Here is a 22,220-nt window from a genome sequence, read left to right on the forward strand (position 1 = left end):
TTTTGCAAATCTAGGAAGAAGGTGTTACTACAGGACGGTTATTAAGAGGCAGAGACACAAAACTGTTGTCAGCACAAGGAGCACCATGTTCCTGTAGCATAAAAGCTTTTTGAAGAACGCTTAAATCCAACCCCTACCTGGAGCACGGATCCAGCCAGGACTTTGTCAGCGCTGATTAAAACAAGGTCCTAATGGCAAACCTGAAAAGAACTAATCTTAGCAACTGTGCTTTTAGCAAGGAGAACCCACAGAGGAGAAGATGAGATTAAAACACAGGGCAAAGAGCTGACAACCCAACTCTGGCAGAGTCTGCACCTGAGTCTCGGCAGGGACTTGCTCTAACTACCACAGGCAGCTCCACACCAAACTTCCATTCCCAAGAGGAGCACAAGTCCTTGGAGGGATGCTGCTAATTAACAATGGGGCTGAGTACACGCTCGTTACACGGGTGAGGAGCTGAGCGCTCTGTGTGTGCTGCAGGAATATTCACAGAGCAGAACCTCGCTAATTAACATTAATAACTGAGAGACCACTGCTGCAAACGGCTGGATTTTGGGAATCAGCCAGCAAGAAACTGTGCAAAGTGGGGAACCAGAGGGACAACACAACCCAGCAGGCGCCTGGTTCCCTTCTTTGGGTATCTATAATTAAATAATTTATCATTGTGCTGCTGTGTCTATGAGTGACTGTACAGCCTGTAAACAAAGCACCTCCTGTAATGCAAAGCTTTGCTAAATCTGAAAGTGGAAAGAGGTCATCAAATTAAAAACCACAGCCCTGATTACCTTCCTTCAGAAACTTTTCTCATGGGCCAGCATTTCAGAAAACTCATCAACTTCTCCTTCATCTCCTTCATCTATTCTGTCTCACAGATCTATTGTTCTATGCACAAAACCTCTGCCTTTCAGTCCTGGAGTTGCTAAGGCTGCCTTCTCCTCCTTCCCTTCCTCCATAAACCTGGTGAGGAGAGTTTTGGGTCCTCTCTGGCAAAAGGAGACTGGGACCCCAACTTGGACCTTGTCCCCACACTGACCACACAGGATCAACCCACGAGCAATGAGAAAAGGATGAGGCCCTTCCAAAACAAGCAGATCTCCTTTTTTCCCCACTCCAGACCCGCCGTGCGAGGCCTGGTGCCGTCCCTGCCAGAACCACTCAGGATTTCACACCCAGCCACAACCACGTGTGAGCAGAGTCTGATTTCACAGCCATGCTCTGACTTCAGCTGTCAAACCACAGCCAGAGGATCTTCACGAGCCTGCAGAGCTGAACTGTCCCTGAAACAAAGCCATTTCCTCCCAAAGCCCCCCAAAATCAGGGGCAGCCACACATCCCCAGCCTCCACCCAAATGCTGCCGCTCACGGCCTCGACCACTGGCTTAGCTGGGTGCCAGCAAAACGAAGATTTTTGGTGGCAAAAAACATCCAACCATCACTTGAACTTTGCAATTTTGCAAAGGCAAGGAACAAAACTGGAAATATTTCCCTTTCTAACAGTTCCTGTTCTTTGCTGTACAATTCACAACTACACTCAACTTACTCAGCACTGTAATTTTTATTTCTCCTTTCTGTCACCACACAGCCTCATACACAGCCCATGACTTCACTTGCTGAAGGCCCATGGGTTTTCCCTTTGCAAAGGTTCAGGTTTATGCACAGCAAAACGGTCTCTTAAACAGTCTTTTCTTATTTCCTTTTGTCAGGGCCTTCATGCTATGATGAATGCGTGGAAATGCAAAGCAGAAGTCCATACAAAAAGAAGCCAGTGTGCGAGGTGGTTTTGTCTTATAAAAAAAGAGAGCCAGGATTGACTTACGCCTCATTAAAGAGTTCCAGTCTGCATTTTTATTAGATATATTTAGACACCGATAGCTTTAAAAAAAAATAAATTAAAAGCAGTTATATTCTTAACATATGGCCCTGGATCAGTCACGTGGATATAAACAAAAGTGGGCACAGCAGATTCTCCAAACTTAGGCATGGAAATTGTTTTAATGGTGCACATGAGCTATAAAATTTCAAGCCACACAAAAGTAGACAATGGTGTGACAGAATTCAGCTACTGCAGGGCTGTGTCTTGTCCCCAGTCCTTGCATCACCACACATCCCTGAGCGTATCACAGCTGCTCCAGGAGACAGGAAGAGGGAGGAGAGTAATTCCTGCTAACAAACACATTTAGGCAAATAATGTAGAATTCATTTCTTGGTGGAGAAACTGAGGTAATTCCTGCTAACAAACACACTCAGGCAAATCATGCAGAATTCATTTCTTGGTGGAGAAACTGAGGTATGGAAGAGGCATTTTCTGCTATAATTCATTTCCTATCACAAATAAGACCCAGACAATATCCCAGTCATTGGTTTCTTCGCTATCAAGTGTCTTTGGCAATGCTGCTGTAGCCCTTTGTCATCCCCTCCTCACACCCTGGTCTCTAACCTGACAAAACACACAGCTCCCAGAGAAAACCTATTTCCAAATCAAGAGGCAGTGTAGCTAATTCTGGCCTGCACAAAGCACTAATTACTAATGTAAATGATATCTCTGAGCTTGATGGCAATGATAAACGATGGCCAATCATACGGGCAGAGACTGGCACTGAACAAAACAAGGCACACCCAGAGCAAGCATGTCTTGCAACCACCAAACACACATATCTGTGCTCTACGTGGGCAGCAACTGCTGTCCACATTATTTTAACAGCAGAAATTGCATTGGGAAAAGAAAAAAAAAAAAATCACCACCACCACAACATAAAAAAACCTGAGTGCATTCCTCTTCTTAGTCGGAGCCAGAACATAAGAAACAAGCAATATAATTATTTCCACACCAGAAGGAAAATAAACCCAAGAACACACAGAGGGAAAGAAACAAGCCTTCAAAGCAGATCTGCAAAATAGTTCAGGGCTTGTGTGCTGGGCTATAATTTCCCAGCTACAAAAACTCCAGGGAAGCCAACTTTGGGATGGTGAACACCTCAGAGCCCACAGCACCCCCTCCTCTGCCCCCTCTCCCACAGAGCCCGAAATCCTGCACATCCTTCAGCACATGACCACATTTCATTTTGCCTGAAATGACCCTTTTCTGGTGTGGCCTCTAGTACAAACAGAAAGGAAAACATTTTCTTGCCTTTTTTTTGCATCAAGCACAAAGAGCATCAACCACACCAGTGACTGCTGGTCCCACCTGTCCAGAGGTGCTCATCCACAAGAAACACAGCATCCCAAGAGGATGCATCTGGCATGCCCAGCCCAGGTTCCCCAGCTGGGATAGCCCTGGAGCCAAACTCCTGGAAGGCTGGAAGCAAACAGGAGCAGGAGCAGAGCCCCTGTGCTCCATCCAGACAGCAGAAGCTCAGCTGGGACACACTCACTCTTCAGGGATAAGTAAAAGCACTTTAAGAAGAGCTTTCTTTTCCCTCCCTTCACTTTGTTTTAAATGGCTGAAGAATTTCCTCTGTGAATGCTCCCAATTGTGGCTCACACTGAGTTATTTTTAAAAGCACAGAACCAGATTTTCAAGGCCTGAATGAGGAAATGCAAAGCTTTTATTAAGCAATAATAGCCCAGACAATGGTCACAATTTCCCAAGGGTCTGAACACGGGCAGCTGACAATGAGCTTTATTCCTCCACAAAACCCCCTTCACAGGCTCGGAGGGTTTGCTTTGTATGATCCAGGCTCAAGTTAGGGAGTTAAAACAGAAAGCTCCGTGGTCGTTTTCAGTGTGATTTCCTCCACCAAAGCACATCTGATCAGAGATACAAAAATCACCGGGAAAAGGAGCCATGCACTGTCTCATCCCCTCCTTTGCTACCAGGACATCATCCCATCCAGCTGGACCTTTCCCTTGCAGATGGATCCCAGCTGACAAACTGGCCAATATTCCCAGGGTCAGGAGAGTAAAACAAAGCCTTTCAGCTTCCTTCATTGACATCTGAGCCACTTCAAAATGCCTCTCAGTAAAATGGCCAGAGATACTTTTCAAACCTCAGACCAGCTACCACAGGGTATAATCAGATCCAGTGGCCCCATCAGCTCTTCCTTCTTCCAAGCAGGAAGGAGTTGTAACTATGAGCTTGTACAGTCTCCAAACCCAGCCAGCAGCCAAGGTTTAGCCTTGCAAAGGCCCAGGTTCACTCAGTAATGCTGGCCACAAGCAGCTCCCAGCACACCTGAAGCAGCTGGACTGGCTCTCTCTGCAGCCAGCACCAGCAGCAGGCACTGCTGGAGCACAGAAAATCAGATTGGTTCAAGAGGTCTGCTTAGGACGAGATGAACTGTGCTACAGAATGGGGTGTTTTTCTCTGCTGGTTATAAAGCAGACCTCGAGAAAAGAGGGGAAAAAAGAAACAGAAATAATGGGATAAACAACCAGATCTGTAGAAAAAAGTCCCAACCTGAATGTCTCCCACACGACTGCTCTCCTCACCTTCAGCAGAAAAGCAGCTAAAGCCATAAATTGGGGAGCTCTTCCAACCAGAACAAGTGTATTTCTATCCTCTCACCATCTCCCCTCTTCCCTGTCCCACTGAAAGCACAGCGTGGCTGCACAGCAAACCGAGATTACAACTAAACCTCACAAACAAGAACCGAGCTTAGATTCAATCTGAGCACTTCCCAAGCTGCCCTGTCACACAGCCAGGAGAGACCACAGGAGCTCTTTCTTCCAGCTTACCACAGCCTCCAGGGCTTGGGAAAACACTTCCCAATCTTCTGCAGATCTGTCAGTCGGTCCATAACCAAGAGAGCTCGTGTGCCCAAAATACTTCAAACCCCTTCAGGAATGCCTGCAGTGCTCCTGCTGCTGGTGCAGCCCCAGCACAGCTGCACACCTCTGGCACCAGAGGTGAGACCTCTGTGCCTGCTGCATCACAGATCCTGCTCGGAATGGTACAGACACTGGAGAATGCTTTCAAGTTTGTCTACAACTTCCTGGAGGAAAGGAAAAGGTGTTTGGAAGATTAATGAAAAATATGCTTTGTCCCCCCCCCCACCTTGCTGTTTTCAATGGCTGTAATTTGCCATAAGGCAAGAGCCTCCACCATCCCTTGTCCTTTTTACTGTAAACTTCAAGGCCCCTTGACCCAATGTAATCCCTGAACTTGGCTTAAAATACTCCTGAAAAATAATTAATTGTCTGCTTGTGTGTAAAACAGCTGTCCATGTCTGTGTCGAGACAAGTGTGCAGGAATTCAGGGTATGTTCAGAAAATGGATGCACTCAGAGACTGAGGATGCCAAAGGTACCCAGATATTGCCATTCAGAGAATTCACACAAGCACTTTTTGTGCAGCAACATCTGTAAATCAAAGCATATTATTTTCCACCCTCATAATCAAGAGATTTGCTAGATTATCTAGAGCTCTGTCTGATCATGACAGACGAAGCTGCTGAACCTCACTGCAGCTGCCTAAAACGCGCACTCAGGCAAAGAGCTGGAACAATGAACGCAGCCCCTTCAGCGCTCACTTCCAATTAGGAAAACTCTCGGTGTGATGAGGAAAGAGCCCCTCACAGCCAGAGGAGTGGCCGCAGGTGACAAATGTGAGGCCAGCAGCCGCTGCTTGGCAGAGGAGATGCGGGCAGAGGGCGGATCAGGCAGGCTGCAGGCAGTGAGAAAGCAGAGGATGGAATATCGCAGGGAGGACAGAACTTTAAAAGGCAGCTTTGCCAGCGAGCACAGCTTCAATTAACAAGCTGTATTTGCAAGGCCAGACTCCAAAATGCTCCTCAGTATCCAATCATCTAACTTGTGCTTAAAGACACACCATTATAGCGTGGAATTGGGGATCAGCTGGCTGAACTAATCCCAGCCAGATGCTAAAACTACCAGCAAATAGGTCAGTAATGTATCCCACACCATGCAGGGCCCTGCAGGGGGGAACAGTCACACACCACCACTCCTGCACCTGTGGAAAGGCTTTGAGAGGTTCCTCCCAGCCCGGAATCCATTTGCTAAATATTTCAGTCTGTGGTTCTGGGGAAGGGAAGTCACAGCCCACCTCACTGCCAGGAAGCTTTTTCATTGCTCCCTTTCCAGGTGATGTTAGGCAACAAGTAATTCACTCCTACACAGGTAGGAGCAAAAATGCCCTTGGGCATTACTGACAATTCCAGCTTACTACAACCAGAATAGAAATCAGATCGTGGAGATTTTATTATACAACTCTGCAAATTACTTAAATCAAGCAAAAAGGGACAAGGTTAAACTAAGACTCCTTTCTTGCTCTGCCTGTGAGAGTACACACAACAAAATTAAATACAGCCCTTCACTTTCAGATGCAGCACAAAAGTCATTTATTAACCTACACAAGGTCCACACATGCACCTCCAAACACATGGGCTGAAGATAAGTTATTCCAGGTACTTTTTAAACTCCCAAAAGGGTGGTGACAGATACCATCTGGAAAGATTCAGGACTATCTTACCAAGCCTCCACTGCCATCAGTGACCTTTACAGTAACACAATAAATAATTTAGCATATAATGAATTTGCTGCATTACATTTGTTCTCTGGGCTATTGAAGATCAGCCAGGAACCAACAGACTGGAGGCACAAAGCTCCCATAAAACTGAAAGTTACAATGGAGGTCTTACTACCTGCAGCAAAGAGTTATGGGATGAAGATAAAAAAGGTGTTGAAAAAAAACCAAACCAACTCATGAGCTCTCCATTTACATAAACTTCCATCAAATTCACTGTACCAGCCCTGAGATCCCTGCAGTCACTCAAACAGGACTGGCCCTGAAGCTGCATCTTTATTGTTTCAAATTCCAAGATTCATTTATGCCAGCAACAAACCCTTCAAAAATAACCTCAAAAAAGCCAGAAGCTTCCCAGGAGTTTGAAGGACAGGCTCTCAAACACGTGAGAAGCTGTGTGGTTTAGCTCCAGTTCTGCCATCAGCTTGTTTGGATCACTTGGATCCCTTCAGACACCTCCTTGCATCTCCATTTCTTCGCCTGCTTGGAGGTGTCAGGGCTTTGTCATTTTGCAGCAGCACCTCAGGAACACGTGGAGTTGTTCACCTGCAGAGATGAACACACAAAGGCAGCAGATACCAGCACAGAGGCTGCTCACCGGTGCCAAAACCTCAACCAGCCAGATTGTCTCGTATTTTATTTGGGATCTCATTTTCAGTAGATTTAGAAAAATTATCCCAGGGGTATGGCAAGGGACCAGAATGTAGAAGATCATTTCATGACATCTGTAAGAGTGGAGAGTTAACAGCGCCACCTCAATTTTTTTCTTATGACCTCACTCATTGGGAAGAGTTTTTATCACCCTCAATATCTTTACAAACACTCCCCCTCTCTGTCTCCACCAAGTCTTTCCTCACTGCCATATAAGCCCAAGGCTTCTCTTTCCTCCCCTTGAGCTGCAGTCAAGGTAAGATCTTAATTTCCTCTACCATCTGCAATGAAACTGCCTCCACACCCCTGCCAAACAAGCTTTATTTTTTAATAAATTTTAATTTCAGCTTAGTCAGCTCACCCTACAGACTAAGTCAATATTTGACAGATATTTAGCAAAGAAGACTACAATTTATTTAAATTCAGCACATCGTGCCCATCAGAACAGATACAGCAGAGATGAGAGTCAGCAGGACTTGCTGCTTGGGGGAAAAACCCCAGATCACCAGATTTCTTTTGGCTGGAGATCTCCTGTCATCCAAAAAAAAAAAAAAAAAAAAGAGAAACAGAATATGCAACAAAAAAAAAAAAAAAAAAAAAAAAAAAAAAAAAAAAAAAAAAAAAAAAGAGGGTTTAGGGATAGAAAGAGCAGTTCCCCGAGATCTGCTCCCCGAGAAACAACCAGCATTCCCTGGAACAGCACTGCGGGAGTGAGAACATCTCAGCTTTCAGAGAGGCAGGGTTGCTAAGGCAAGCAAACAAAAGGCTCCTTGTCTCCAGCCCACAGCTCCTCAACACATCCCCACCACTGCTGGGGCTGGGGTGGTGCAGCCCATCCAAGGAGCTCCGGATAAATCCAGGCTCCACAACCAAGCCGTGCCCCTCTGAGCAGCCCTTCAGAGCAGTTTGTGCTTTCCGGTATCTTCCCAGCTGCTCCACAGCTGGCAGGGAGCAGGGAAATTCTGAGGAAAAGGATTTATGTGAAAACAATGCCAAAGAGGAAGGAGTCAAACCAGCAAGCAGAGCATGGGGAATAAAATCATAATAAACAGATCAAGCACAACTCCACCATAAACTGCAAGTGGCCCACTACTCTTAGTTTTCAACCACGGAAAAAATAAACCATCAGCTGCAGGACAGCCCCTCACAGAATTTTTGTGAGATCCTGAAATCCAGCTGTTTGAAAGCAGCCCAGGCCAGCAGATCTCGATGCTGTGAGTCAGCGCCGGCTCTCACAGATGTGATCTCTCCCCAAGTGCTGTTTTCTGCAGCAACAGCGTCAGCACAAGGCACCCTCAGAGCTTTCTGCCAGCGCTGCTCAGAGGAAGAAAAACTGCTGAAGACACCCCAAATGCCAGGCTGGGTGATGACATCCCTGAGAAACAGGCTAACCCCAGATTGGGGCAGCTTTTAAGATGAAGCTGCTCCAAGATTGAAGATGGAAATTTTTTCCTTTTGGATAGAAAAAGCCAGAGAAGATGGAAGCAATTCCTCTAACTGTCACTTGAGTTTCTTGTGTCACATCTCCCCTCCTCCAGCTGACACCGCAGCTCCTGGATGTCTCTGACCCTGTTGTGTGCCCTGGTTCATCCTGCTGGCTGGCAAAGCCCCGTGCTTATACCAGCCCTGGGAAATGGTGCCAAAATTGAGGATTAAAGGAATAGGTCAGTGAAAAATTCCAATAAACAGATCGTCCCAGGGAGGAGGAGGGGAGTGTTGATCCAAACCTCCCTCTTCCACAACCAGCCAAAGTCCCCTCCTGTCAGCAGACACAAAGCACTACACAGACCAGAGCTGCCACCAGCAGAGAAAGCTGCCCCTGAAATTTTAAATTTTTTTTTAAAATGTGTTGTTTTTTAAGTGTTCCTTGTTTTGTACAAAACTGGCTGGGAGGGGAAAGTCCAAACACCAAGTAAGCAAGCCACAGGCAACCCAAAGCAGCTGCAGGACAAGGAGTCTCCCACCCAGCAGTGCCCCGGGGACCTTGCAGGGAGTGAATCTTGCTTGGCCAAAGGAACGTGCCTGCAAAGAGACAAGATCCAAATTCAGAATAAAACCTGTGCTGCAGCTCATCAAAGGGATGGCTCAGGATTTTAATTCAGTCACAAAGTAAAACTTAAAACCAAACAGATGCATATCGAGGTTTATGGCAACAAAAGGTTTACAGCAACATTTTCTCTTGCCCCTGGACAAACTCTTTGGCTGCAGGAGCTGAAGGAAACCACATAGTGTGGACACACAAACGTACCCTGCATTTAAAAGCAAAAAGAACAAAGCTCTGGTGAATGTGGGAAATTAGAAAGCCTGACAGATTTCACCCTGGTTTATCCCCTGGCAAATTAGCTACTGTTTAAACATGGAGCTTGGGCATTACATCATCTGTTTGCAGGGGAAGATTTTTTTTAAAAGCTAAACCATTCTTGTATTCACAGCTTGAAGAACATTGTTCATTCCAAACAGACTCAGCTAAATGAAGGGGTGGATCAAACTTTTTGCAGGAACCCTGCGAGCAGGGAAGCACACACCTAAACTGCTTTGCAAGTTCAAACAGTAAAAGATCTTATCTGGAGTTTAGCAGGAAATATGGAGCCCCTCAGGTTTGTCTGTTCAGATCCAAGGATGAAAAAACCTACTTTTTCAAGTCAGGATGTGCAAAACCAGCCTGATGAGGAGGCTGAAATCACACAGGCTGCTGCTCACTCAGCTCCAGATCGTTGTGGCTGGGTCCCATTTGATTCTTCCAGTCATTTCTGTCCCCTGTGGAAACTCCAGGTTTCAGTCCTGTGGGACACCATGCTGCCTTGAGGGATCAGCCTGAGAGGAAGGGAAACTCCAAACTGAGCTACTGGACGTGTTTCTGGCATCTGTTGTCTCGTTCCAGCTTGGACACTCATTTTGGAGACCTAATTTTCCCTTGAGAGACGCTGATCTCCATCAGTGCAGTTTTCTGCAAAGTTGGCAGAAGCTGAATTTCGCAGCACCTGCTCCTTGGCACAGCTCTGAGTTCTCTTTGGTGTGTTTAGAGGACCAGGCTCTCACAGCCTCAACAAGTGCAGCTCCAGAAAACACACAGAGCAACGGGGCTCTTAATGTGAAAACTGCAATGCTGAGAGATTTCACACAATGTGTTTTGCTGACCCTTCACTCTCAAGGGTTGTCAGATTTTAAAGTGGAAAAATGCCAGAATTTTCGGAAGGGAAAAAGGAAGAAGCATTGGTCTCATCCCTGAGAAGAGCAGGTTTCACACAGAGTTAGTGCACAGCAAGGCCCTCAGATGTTGGACATCTTCCTACAAACCAAACCCACAGTGGCTTCTGACCACAACCCAGTGGCTTCAAGGAACCAGATTTCACAAGAGCTCTGCTAACACTTCTTTAAAAAAAAATTTTAAAAAGGAAAAAAAAAAATTTTTCTTTCCCTAAACCTGGCAAGTTTCTATGATCTCATCACATTACAACCTCTAAAAACCCAAAAACAAAGTAACACAAAACCAAAGCAAACCCACAAATAAAACTGACAAAAAAGCCCCACAGACATTTCATCATCATGTCTCTAGACATTCAAAAATACAGCAAGAATTTTCTCCTTAAATAAATGAATGTTTTGTAATAATACCCAGGATAAGCAATTCTAGCTTAAAAGAATCCAGGCAACCATCCACACCAAAAAGTTTCAGAAATTTCATCTGTGGAAGTCCTCTCAGATAGAGCTTAACCTTTAAGAAAGCAAAAACAGTAATGCACACAGAAAAACAGGTTTTGCTATCAGAATGTAATTAAAAAAACCAAAACAACTCTATTTTGCACTATATCGAGATTGCCAGGAGCTGATCTGGGAGAAAGTCAAGCAAACAAATTTTCTCTCCGAGATTCCAAAAGGTCATTTCAAACAATTACTAAAATGTAGTACTGCAAACAACATATGCCAATTATTTTTTTTTTTTTTTTTCAATTTACAAGATATCTTTACTGCTCCAGTTATTACCTAGAAAAATAATAATCCCAGGGATCATGCAGCTGATTAAATAATTGCATGAATTACCGAGGAACCATTAAAACTGCATTTCAAAGGGAATTGAGAAATGTTTGTTTCTTCTTCCTCTGCTTTTGCATAACAGTTCCCAAAAAAAGTCTCATCTGCTTGGGCCAGGATGAAGACATTCCTTCCCACTGCACAGGAAGCAAGGCAGATTATTAATTTCACTTCTCAAAACAGAAAAGCACAACTCATAGCAAGGAGACATCAGAATAAAAAGTCAGGCAATAAAAAGAAACCCCCAAAGTCTGAAAAATTTGTACCCAATACACATTTTTCCAGTTGTCTCGCTACCAAGAACCTTCAAAATGTGGCATTTTATTCTCTCAGTGCCACTCCAGCCCCATTGGCAGGAACTGCCTGTGTCAGCACAAAGCTCTGCTGCACCCAGCAGCAACGAGGAGCTGAAAAATGAGCATCTGATTCTGGTGATACACAACAGCCAACTATTCTTGTCCATTCAGCGTGTTCATGTAGAACGAGTCCCTGCGCTTCATTAAATCACCCTCCTTGGTCCTGAGCACACTCTGGGGCTGTGGGGAAGATAAAAAGGTGCTGGGGCAGCTCCCTGGCACTGTCCCACTGCCCATTTCTCACCTGCCCAAGCTCAGCCACTCCTGTGACTGCCAGGGGAAGGGGCTGGAAAGTTGCTGGGTGGAAAGGGACCTGGGGGAGGTGGCCCAGGTGGGAAAAGAGGCCAGTGGCAGCTGACTTGTGCCAGCTCTGGGGTGGCAGCAGGGCCAGGGCAGTGCCTGTCCCCTGTGCTGGCTCTGCTGGGCCACCTCCATCCCTGGGGACACTGCTGGGACAAGAGGGATGTGGAGCAGCTGGAGCACGTCCAGGGAAGGGAACGGAGCTGGGGAAGGGTCTGAAGCACCAGGAGCAGCTGAGGGAGATGGGAAAGGGGCTCAGCCTGGAGAAAAGGAGGCTCTGGGGGGAACTTTTCTCTCTCTGGAATTCCCCAGTGGGAGGGGACAGCCAGGTGGGATCAGGCTCTGCTCCCAGGGAACAGGGACAGGATGAAATGGCCTCAAGCTGTGCCAGCTGAGATTCAGGTTGGATAACAGGAGGAATTCTTCACTCAACGGGCTGTCCAGCCCCGGCACAGCTGCCCAGGGCACTGCTGGAGTCTCCATCCCTGAAGGGATTTAAAAGCCTCGTGGTTGTGGCACTTGGGGACATGGGTCAGTGGTGGCCTTACCAGTGCTGGAGGATGGTTGGATTCCATGATCACCAAGTGCTTGTCCAATTTTAACTATTCTCTGATCCCCCTCAAGGACACTCCAGCATGAAACCTCCCAGGGCACCAGCCCTTGTCTTGTGTTCCCTACCACTAAGAGGAATCCCCATCTCCTACCAAAAATCCTTCAAGTAGTTTTGATTTTCAAACTGAATCACTTCACTGAGGCATCATCTGCAAGACTGGGACTGCAGAGCTGAGAGAGGGATAGGGACCAAGGCCACCCCTTCTAGCAGCAGGCTGTGAAATCAGTTCAGCCGTGTCACTCAAATTCCAAGGTCAGTGTCAACAAGTAGCAGACAGTATTTCCCTGCATCACAGGCACTCTGTGATACACTCAAACACTATGGAAACGTTAACCTGTATTCTCTGAGCAGTTATAAAGCACAGAAGCAGGAGGAGGTGAGAGAAAAGCTTGGATATAATCCCCTCTCTCCTCAAAAGGCTCCACATAAACACACAAACAGCCTGAACAGGGAGATCTCTTGATGCACATACAACAGCTTTGGGTAAACAGGCTAAGAATAGGTACAGGGACAGCAAAGTGTCCAAGCGAGACTCCCCTGCACAGGAACACCGAGCTCAAAAAAGAACCATTCCCAATACCATTCCTGCTTTAACCAGTTCTGAGGAGAGGAAATTCGCTTTGGTTCTTTTTATAACGCTTTCTCCATTACATTTGTCACACAGCTGCCACTTTCTCTCCCAGGGAGAGCTGCTGGAAGCCCAGGCTCGCGTGTCGGCGCACGCAGCAGAGATCAGAGATGCACCCGGAAACAGGCGCCAGATCTGTCTGCAGATTCCAGGTCACTCCTTCCAAGGCAATGGAATTATACAGAGACACAAGTCAGAGTGAAGCCTGGGTCATGCTGGTATAAACTAACCATGAAGATGCTCCTGGCATTGACACCTGAGCAATGTCACCTGAAACACAAGCTCAGCGAAACACTCTGCATGCAAAAACATCTTCCCCAACGAGACGTTTGACAAGGGAGAAATAATTCTGTAGCTTGGCCTTTCTAATCAAAATCATCATTGTCCCAACAACGTAAAAGTCATTTCAGAGAAAGAGCAGGTCTGATCCCTGAGGGGTGAGGGGAGATCAGCTTGAGTACAAAAACCTTGAGATACCTGCCAGCTCCAGCTCAATCATTACTCCTAACTAACGACACCCTTGAGACACTGGCAAAAGGCTTGGTGCTATTCATCATTGCCACAAAGTAAAAACAGAGTCAGAAGACCCAGGAGGAAAATGCAAGGAACCAACTGCAAGATTTCTTTGAATCTTTTTTTTATTACATCTTGATTTTTTGTTAAAAATTCTCAGATTAACATCAACAACGCCACTTTGCAGACATTACTGATTTACAGCTTTGCCCGTGAAGAATGGCAGCCTTAAAATTATTTTAAAGGTAAGGAGTGTAAGAAGTTTGCAGATTATGACAGAGACCAGCAACAAAAAACCAAAATGCTTCTGGGTCAGTCAAATCTGATCTGCTCTGCTGGGAGGGAACCACCTCAGAATCAGCTCCACCTTCTGCTTTTAACAACCACCCTACAAGACCACCACAAGGACAGCTCTCCCCTTTCTCCAGGTCCTTGTTTTGTGTCCCATGCACCCTTGAGAACTTTACAAGGAAAGGCTTAACAGCTAATTGTCAGACTCCACAGTAATTAGTGGCACCTTTCCAAGACATCCATCTCTGGCTGCTTTTTGGATAGCTGGCTCCTCCTCAATCCCCACATTAAAATGAAGGTACACAAGGTAGGCGGCAGATTCATTTACAAGCACCAAGGCCTTCCCAGGAGAGATGCCTAAGGAAAGAAATATCTCAGCTAAACAATGCATGGGTTTTTTTCCTCCCTATTTGCTATGGAAGTGCTATCTTTATTAATTATCTGAGAACGATGCTAACCTATTCCCTGATGTGTATTATTAGATGTACAATGCGTTTCTGGGAGTCAATGGGCTCCTGTATCACATGGCCCTCAAATTACCTCTAAATGAGGAAGACAAGATTATACTGTCCTCACTTCTGCCCACCTGCTGCTCACACATCACAGCTCTGATGTCACCACTGCTTATATCAAAGGTTTCCATCCTATTTTACTTGCAGACCCTCGCGAGTTTCACTGCAGACAGAAGGGCTCTGGTAGGGAATTCAGGGTAGCTCTGCTTTCCAGACCCCTGAGAAAAAGGCTCACAGCATTGCTCTATATATTTAGGCTCTGCTCTCAACTCTGAGGCTCCCCACTTGTTTGGCAGCTCCTCCTCGTCACAAGCTCCACCGCTTCCATGCCAACCTTTTCCAGGCATCATCTGCGTGTCAGCAGCACTCCCCAGCATATCCTCCACCCCACACCAACACAATCCAGAACACATCACCTCCCACTGAGTGCCCACACAGAGCAGACCTGCAGCAATAATGACTTCCTCGTGCCCGTAATAGAAGCACTAAAAGACACGTACGAATCCCAGCCCGCTGTGCTCCTGCGTTACGTATGATGCGGAGGCGCTGGATCACGGGTGGGAAAGACAAGGAAGCCTTCCCCATGTTCAGTGGTGTGCTCAATTCCATCAAACCCCTACCAAGAAGGTGGGTATATATGGGATGGGGAAAGGGAAAGCTCCTCTTCATGTTGGAAATGGGGATGTGTTGATGGGACAACGTAATGGAGGATGTTGGGTGGTTTTAATTGCGTTGTTTTTGTAAGCAGAGAAGGCAATTTCCACATTAAGTGTAAAATTTGAATTCTTTATCTCTTTGTCTGGATTTACAAAGTACCCAACCTTTCAGGAAGTGTTCCCTGAGGAAGGTAAAATGCATGGGCAGAGCAGTGCACTTCCTGCTCCGTGGCACTGTGGCCTTTAAACAAACAGAACTCGCATCCAGGTGAATCCGTCGATGCCAAATATTGCGGCACAGATCTGAGATGACTTTGTTACACTCAGGGGTCACACTGAACAGGAAAGCGGCTCATCCAGAGGCAGATGTAGAAATCCACACTTCAGGCAATGCTGGTACCAAAACACAAGAGGAAGGAAAACAAACCTCAGGCTACCTGCACTGTCACTGTCCCTAAGATTAAAGTCAGATGAGAAGATACCTGGAAGTATTTTGAATCATGAAAGAAAGCATTTTATGAGACAAGACAGGTAAAAGACCGAGCAGCTGGGCACTGTGCAAAGGAGGGGAATAGAAATGTTACTTCTGCACTGGGAAATGTTCTTAACATTTTCTATTAGAAGAAACTTAGAAGTGTTTCTTAGAACCTGTGGTTTAATCCCACATTCTGGTACCACTCTCAGGCAGGCATTTGCATTAGAAAAGTGGTACATTTTCTTAATGCACCAAAATTCACAGTGAAAGGGGAGGGCAGAGTATAGCAGAGAAAACACAAACCCTGACTCCAGGCAACAGGATTCCAGTCATTCAAGAAGCTGAGTGTAAGAGAAGTAAATCTGATACTCATTAAGAATATGTGCTTTAAAATAGTCCTTATGTCCTTTAGTGGCTACAGATTAACTGCTGGTTTGGAGGTTTAGGTTCTGTCCCACCCAAAAAAAAACCCTACAGGATTGATTTGATTGATTTATAAGTCTCAATTTTCTGTATTTCACTCGATTTTACCCTTGAGGAGCAGATCATTCTGTAGAGTTATTGGTTATGTCAACATAGCCCTGAGAAACCATTATCCATTTACCACCAATTAGCAGGGACAGATCATCAAATCCCCGAATGGTCTGGATTGGGAGGGACCTTAAAGCCCATTCCATTCCACCCCTGCCACAGGCAGGGACACCTTCCTCCATCCCAGGTTGCTCCAAGCCCTGTCCAGCCTGGCCTTGGACACTTCCAGGGATCCAGGGGCAGCCACAGCTTCTCTGGGCACCCTGTGCCAGGGCCTCCCCACCCTCACAGCAAAGAATTCTTTCCTAAAATCTAACCTAAACCTGCCCTCTTTCATCTGAGATGGATTAGCCAGACCTCTAAACTGCTCTTGCCGGTAACAGGCATCAATTAACAAACAGCAATGACTTCACAGAAACGGGATTTCAATTTGCACTTCAAAACCGGCCCTGCAAGTGCTGTAATAACATCAATTTACCTGGTGGGCCAGAGCTCGAGGCTTCCTATGCCCGGGGATCGATGAGCTGCAAGCCACGGAGCTGCACATGCTTCCGTCTTTATCCTTCCTAAACAAACCCCAAAACCTCAAACTGGCTTTGCACCTCCTCTCAGGCAGCATCCAGCACCACGATTTGCATGTGCTGAGCTGCAAGAGCCCAAACTCAACCACGACAAGCCCCAGTAATCAGCACTTTCAGGTGTTCTCCGAGAAGAAAACTCTGCTTCTGAGGATTGCAGCCTCACAACTGCAGCTCATACCCGTGCGAGCTTTAGCCCAGCAAGCACAGCCTGTGTCAGCATGGGTTGTAGGAGACAACTAGAGGCCCCAGCTGCATCCCCCAAATCCCATGGGAATGCTTTCCCCACTGCCAAGCCACACATCAGCAGTGATACTTTTTTGTCTTTTCAGTGTAGAGTGGCGTACGTAACAAGCCTATGAGTTACACTTGTCTTTTCACATGAAAACAAACAAAAAAACCCCAATATTTTGCTTGTTGGGTGGTTAAGACATAGGAATCCTGCTCTGGGTTTTGCTCATTAGGAGCAACATCAAATATTCCATCCTGAGTTAAAATCCCAGAGTTAGGAGCTGCCTCAAAATATTCACCTACTCAGAAAATAAAGGTATTTAGCACAGATGGCAGAAAAAATCTCTGGTGATGAGACAAGAGCCAATGACCATGAGATCCTTTCCAGTTCACTGTTTCTGTGGGGTCTCCAAAGCAGAGAAATTGTCTCTGGACCAGGAACCAATCCACAAAGGGCTGCCGTGATCTTGGCATCAAACAGGTAACATCTGTGGTTAGCTGCAATTCCCAGCCTGGTGAAAACATTACTGTGGGTAGCACAGGGAATGCCCTGGGAAAACAGGCAAGGCAACTGGGAGAGGCAATGGGAATCAAAGAGTAAGGAGGAAAAAAATCAGGCAACAGAGACTGGAAGGAAAAAACAACAAATACACACAAAATAAACACAGCCAGAAGAAAAGAGACAAACTAAAAGTTTGAGCTGAAGGTGTCATGGCATTTCAAGAATTAATAGCCTTAGGAAGGGCTCTGGCTCCCCATAAGCAAACGAAACTTGTGAACACATCAACAACATCCGACTCATCAGATAAACAGTCCCAGAGATCCACAAATATTCAAGGGAAGATGATGATGATGATGATAATGATCTTTCCCAGCCCATCTGAACAGCACACAAACAACCCTTCAATTTTGCAGAGTATCCTTGAGACCCAGCCTAACTGAAGGCAGTTCAACAATCATGTTTTACTTGTTCCCAGAATTTGCTGCTTTTGCTCTGACCTGACAACTGCCAAAATCCATCCTCACGTGTAAACAAACATGAGAGCTAACAGTCTCCACTTGAAAAATCAGAGAATTCCAGAAAACTGCTCTGGACTTCCCTTCTGCAACACGACATCAAGAAGTTCGAGAACTGTCTGTACCACAGCTGAGCTGCTGGAAAAATTTGCTCAATGAAGGCAGGCAATTACCCCCGCTCCAGAATCCCTGAACACCGAGCTGAACCCATGCAAACTCCCATTTCTGGAACGAGAAATGGAAAAGCAGAGACGTCACAAAGGCCTGAGTGGGTACAGATAACACTGCATGATAACAACTGGGCTCTCAGGTGGTACGTGGAGTTAAGGGATTTGTCAGGGGGAGATGAATCTCTCTCCCCATCATCACATAATCAGACTGTGGTTCATTTCTGATGCTATTTCTGCATAGAAACGAGTTTAAGATTACTCAGTACTCGATAAAACCCGCCAACCCACGTTCCAAGATGTTACTATCTCGGATATCACAGATTCCTCCATGAGAACAAAAATATCTAAGATAATCACCTGCGTGTGACACTCCTCTCAGGAAACAAAGTTATTTAATCTTCTTCACACACATGTGAGACTTGCAGCACAAGAAACCCAGGCACTTTTAGAGGCAAGTTATCATATCATGGTATCAACACACTTGATCTATCAGACTCATGCAAAAGCAACAAGAGGTCAGAAACTGGTCAATGCTTGGATTTTAACACACACACAGCAACAGAACAGCTTATCTAAAGTGCTTCTCAGCATCTCTGTGAATCCTTAATACCACCTGAATTATATCCAGTCCCTTCAGGCTCCAAATTGTTTGGGTTTGGACCAGCATAACAGGACATTAGCCTATCAGTATTATTATTATCACCACACGGGTAAAATTTTTGGTAAAGACCATGTTTCTTGAGAAGGAAGAGACCTCATGTGGGGAAAACAGCTGTGAAAAAAGAGTAACACGACCTCAACTTTAGCAAATAACTCACAGGAGAGCAATACCAGCCAAGCTAAGAAGCCCACAGCGAGGGCAGGCTCGTCCTTGCTGTCCTCACCACCTCATAAGGCAGAACCCCAGCAAGAACCACAGGGACCACAACTCAGGCACTGCCTCAGAGTGGGAGAAGTGTAGCTGCACTTGCCAGGGTGGATGTGATGGTCCCTGAACCGCTGGGGATCCACAGGCGGGACAAGGGGGGGATCTCCGGATTCTTGCTGGATGCAGGAGGGAGGACAGGCAGGAAGGCTGGAGCCTGTCAGCAGCACCTGGGCACCACCTGCCCACAGCCCTCCCACCGTGAGGGTCCCTAGGCTTGTGGCGACCCCTCCGCAATGTCCCTCACTCTGTGAGACCCCCACAACGCCCCTTGTGCTGTGAGAGACGCCCGCCCTCACAGCCCACCAGCCCTGAGGGGTTCTCCCAGCCTTGTGGGAGTCCCCCCTTGCAATGTGACATCCCCATATAATGCTTCTCACGCTGTGAGGTGAGAGATTGCCTTCACAGCCTCGCCAGCCCCCAGCCCTGAGGGAGTCCCCTCGCAAGCCGCCATCCCTGAGGGACACCCCTCACAGACCCCTCCGCCCTCAGGAATCTCTCCCCACCGTGCCCCCAGCCCTGAGGGACCCTCCGCTCACAGCTCTCCCTAGCCCTGAGGGATCCCCATCAGATACCCCAGCCTCGAGGGACCTCTCTCGCATCCGCCCCCCAGCCTTGAGGGACCCCCGCTCAGAGCTCCGCCGGCCCTCAGGGACCCCGCGCCCCTCCTCCTGCCCCTCAGGGACCCCCAACCGAGCCCCCCCCACACGCCGCCGCTCCAGGGGGCTTCCCCTGGACCGTACCATTCCTGCCTTACCCGGCCCCACGGGCTGCCGCCGGGGGGTTCCGGGGGGGGGTGTTACCGCTCTCCCACCTTCCTCCCCCTCTCCCCTTGCGTGGTACGGTCCGCTCCTACCTCTCGGCGCCCTCACTTCGCCCTCCGGGCGGAGCCGTGAGTGGCTGGGGGGGGAGCCATAGCCGCTGCCTCGTCTTCCCGCTCCGTCCGCCCTCCCCTGCTCCCCCCCCCACGGGCCGGACACAGTTGGTTTATTCCGAGAAGCCGGCCGATCTTCTCCCCTTAAACCGCTGGGTCTCGCACGTCTTCGGCCATTTCCGACCGAACCGGCGGAAGTTGCCGAAGTGGTGGCGGAACTTAACGAAGGAGGGCGGAGATATCCGAAGCGGGGGCGGAGATAGGCGAAGCGGGGGCGGAGATTCCCGAAGGGTTGAGGGCGGAGAGCAGCGAGACTCTCGCCTCCGGAACCTGCCGGGAACAGCCGAAGCTTCCCCCAGCTCGCCTCTCGCCACTGCGCACGCGCGCCGCGCCCGGGCGCGTTTTCCCGCCTAAAAGGCAGGCGCGCGTAGCCCATCCCTCACACCCTCCGCTCCCCTCATGGAGGAGCCGCCATGTTGTCAGTGTACAATGCTGCCTCGAAGGGACAGCCGCAGCCCGGCCCCATGGGCAAGCAGCCCTTTGTGTCCCCCTAAAACCCTGGCAGAGTGTCCCCCTGGAGCTCAGTCAGTCCATGCAGTGATGTGTATCCCCCAAGAAGCCCGTGTCGATGCCCCCGTGGAGCTCCACCATGCCTCAGCCCTGTAGTGATGTGGACACAATGGTTGCCACTGACCCCCTGAGAGATGTCCAGGTGCCTGCTGGCAGAAGGAGTTAGGAAAACAACCGTGTTGTCGGAAACTGATCAGCAGATACTAAAAGACCACAGTGGTTTGGAGTTTGTTACAATATAGCATTAAGATCCACGCTGGAGGGTTGGTGTGAACAGCATCAGTCGTTAAATGTTCTCAAGTCAGAGGAGCCATGTAGAAATCAGCGACAAGTACCGAACATAGCATGCAACAGATGGTAAGTGAAGCAAAAGCAGGGAAAAAAAGCAATGAAGAAATAAAGGTTGGGGGGGAAAGGCAAGTAACAGTGCCAGCATCTTCTCACAACAAAACCACATCACACAGGTCTAGCCCTCTGTTTATGCATTCTAATTTTCTATTTTAGGACCTCAATGAAAGGCATTTGTATCTATGGCAATCAAATCCCACACCAAAACACACAATATGACAACTTTGGGAGAAATAGTCTTTCATAGAAAGAAATGGGGGTTTATCTCCAGGAGTAAAAAGGGTGATGTGTTTCTGGCCACAAAGGAATCTCAGCTTTAATAAAACATGAGCACTTCAAAACAGCGAAAAACCACTTTTCCATCGTTCTGCACTTTTTAACAGTCACTTACACACGTGTAAAGAATGCAAGGAAAAACTAACTTTTATTCTGAGATGAAAAACCAGCAAGAGGTGAGGCAGGGGCACAGGTCTGCCCTTTGATAAGGGATACAAAATCCAATCTCGCCGCAGGGAACGTGCTGTATGGAAGGGCAGGAATAGGTACTGCAGGTTCAAAGGCTCAGAGAAACAATACTTTTTATATTTTATCAGGACAAAAATTAAAAAAAAAGACTATGACTGTGGCACAGTAAAAAGACAAAATTAACATTCGAATCACTGAACACACCCACGTTGTCCTACCTCACACATCTGTTCCCACTGTGCCACGGCTTGGGGTTTTGTATTCCACCCTGGTGTACCTGGAGCTCTGCAGGAGGAAATAGTGAGACAATCAATCCCTTCAGGTCCTCAATGAGGAAGAAACACCAGTGGAAAATGTTCACTTCAGGGACAACTCTGGAGAACAATTCTTCTCCCAGCTCCCAAAAGAAGCTGTCAGGAGCAGCAGCCAGTCTGGCAAGTCTCCCTTTCAGGAAGCACTGTCAAGGCTATTACAGATTATATTAACAGAGATACCTCCAGATTTAATCTTGTGTTTCCCCTTCTTCCTCTAACAAGAATTGGTTTTAAAGAGGAGTTTTCAAATTCCCTTCTACCAAGTAAAAAATCCACTACTCCACTGCCTTCTCCTCATCCCAAAAGAAAAATTACTGTATTCAAATACACTAATTTCCCACATTTTCTGCCATCTGGGCTTTTATTTTCTCATATACATGTAAAATTTCCACATCAGAAACAGATCCTAAAGGGCAGGGTCTGTAACCTGTGATTAATAATTATTTAAACAAGAAAATAAGTTGCCGATAAAGTTGCTTGACGCTTTCCTGGCAAGGAAAAGCCTTTTACTCCTATCAGCTTCCAAACCTGTTTTCCCAAAGGACTGCCAGTCCTGTTAGAGACTTGGAAAATCCATGATGACCTTGAGTGGAAGCTGACAGGGCAGAGGACTAAAACCACTAATCCTGCTGTAGGGAAATGTACGGATGTAAAGCAAAGCCACCTAAAAAGCAGCTACAGTTTAGAACT

General features: G+C 47.1%; 1 protein-coding gene across 6 annotated transcripts in view; it reads right to left on the minus strand.

The window, feature by feature from the left end:
- The window catches only part of EXTL3 (exostosin like glycosyltransferase 3), a 132,591-nt gene that overhangs the window by 92,713 nt on the left and 17,658 nt on the right, over window positions 1-22,220 (minus strand). For 3 of the 6 annotated variants that reach the window (XM_015622154.3, XM_015622149.3, XM_015622150.3), the window contains exon 1: window positions 19,816-20,046. The exons of 1 other annotated variant lie outside the window; for it this stretch is intronic. The gene's annotated coding sequence lies outside the window, so the exon portion shown is untranslated. Of the gene's footprint in view, window positions 1-19,716; window positions 19,773-19,815; window positions 20,047-21,434; window positions 21,502-22,220 lie in introns of those variants that run through there. 2 more of the 6 variants (XM_015622151.3, XM_015622152.3) reach the window with 2 other exon arrangements.

Source organism: Parus major, chromosome 3 (genome assembly GCF_001522545.3).
Source record: "Parus major isolate Abel chromosome 3, Parus_major1.1, whole genome shotgun sequence".
Classification (NCBI taxonomy): domain Eukaryota; kingdom Metazoa; phylum Chordata; class Aves; order Passeriformes; family Paridae; genus Parus; species Parus major.